A 1923-nucleotide genomic window follows, 5' to 3' on the forward strand; every position below is an offset into this window, starting at 1 on the left:
ATCAAATTGGCACTAACTGATCAACACTAAGGTGCTCACACGGTAGTAATATTCATTGGGGGTTGGGGGATGGGGGTGGGTAAACTCACAAATAATGGACACGGTGAGCATTGTATGGTGGACAGGGCATGCCTCCGATCCTGGCTTGGGTGAGGCGAAGCCATAATATGTAACCAAAATGTTTGTACCCCCATAATATCCTGAAATAAAAACAAAATTCAAGACTTTGACAAGACATTAAAAAGAAAAGGAAAAAAAAAGATGTATGATCTGGTGTTTCTGACCTATATCAGCTAATTGAGTTACTAGTCACCAAAAACAAAGCTGAAGAATGGCTCAGGGTAGCAGATTGGAAGCAGCTTTTATAAGATTTTGACAAAATACATGTAAATGGGAGAGAAAAATGCAGGGAGCTTTGCAACCTCCTCTGTGAGAATTTACCACAGATATTCCCCAAAGTTATGTACTGGACAAAGGTACAGCAATGTAAAATATGCCCAAATGAAACCATACGTGATTCTTATGTAAAATTTGAAAAAACATTCAAACAACATTCAGTGATACCTCCTGAAAACTTTCAGCATGGTAGAAGTGACACTTTACTGAATTCTGGATTTGTACAAGGCTTAGATCATGAGTTAGTGACCTTGATAAAGAGAAATAACGTGCTTGGGATTCTCTGCCCACCAGCGACCTAATCACCCTAGCTGACCAATTGTCACAAACCATCATTAAGAAGGAAAAGGAAACAGCCTCTAAGAGTAGGAGTTTAAAAATAAAGCAATTTAGTTACCAAGTTGGAAAGTCACAAGGGTTCCATTCCCCTCGCCCCCAGAGATCCCAACAAGCTAAAGAGGAAGTGATTTGCCACTATTGCAAAAAGAAAGGATGTCTTTAAAATGATTTCACAAGACCTAAATGGGTGCTTGCACAGAGCAAGGCACTGAAAGAACTCAAAAGTCTGAATATGGATGCTCCGAGGCAGTAGAGGGGGTTTTCCCTCTACTTCTAACAAATGCTTTAGTGGAAATAGAAATATCCATAAATGGGGAAGACGCTTGTGGACACTGGCACTACACTGTCAGTCCTCCATCCTACCTTGGTTAAAAACCCTCTTCCTTGGAGTAAAGCAAAAGTTCAAATGGCAGGCGTTTCCAACTTCCCAATTACAGCCTTGAAATCTAATCCCCTTCCATTTCAAGTAGGAGAAATTATAGGGCATCTTGTTTTCCTATAGTTGACATGTGGTGGGATTTCTTAGAAACCCATAATGCCCACATCTTATTTTTCCAGATGGGAGAAATGATTCTCAACTTGGGAGACACAGAAGACTTACAAAAAGCCCACACGTAATTTTATGTTTGCTAAAGTTAACCAAGAATTTGAACAGGGGCAATTAGAGCCTTTTTTTTCCAAAGCACCAGATTCTTTATGAGCAAGTTCTTCCACAGATATCAGAAGAATCAAGTCAGCAGCTCCCATAGAGATAATCATAGATATTAATAAATCTAACCCCTGCCACACATTAAGCAATACCCCCTTAGACCTGAAGCCTTACTAGGACTCAAACAATCATTCAGGACTACTTGGACATGGACTTGTGATACCTTGCTCCAGCCCTGGCAATACACCAATCCTCCCAGTAAAGAAGCCAAACAGGTGGCCAAGCACGGGGCTCATGCCTGTAATCCCAGCACTTTGGGAGACCAAGGCAAGAGGATTGCTTGAGGCCAGGAGTTCAAGACCAGCCCGGGCAATATGATGAGAGCCCATCTCTATAAATAGTAGAAAAACATTAGCTGGGCATGGTGATGCACACAGGAGGATTCCTTGAGCCCAGGAGTTGGAGGCTGCAGTGAACTGTGATGATGCCACTGCACTCTAGCCCAGGCAGCAGAGTGAGAACCTGTCTTGGGGAAAAAT

The sequence above is a fragment of the Propithecus coquereli genome, unplaced genomic scaffold (assembly GCF_000956105.1).
Source record: "Propithecus coquereli isolate 6110/MARCELLA unplaced genomic scaffold, Pcoq_1.0 Scaffold411, whole genome shotgun sequence".
NCBI lineage: Eukaryota > Metazoa > Chordata > Mammalia > Primates > Indriidae > Propithecus > Propithecus coquereli.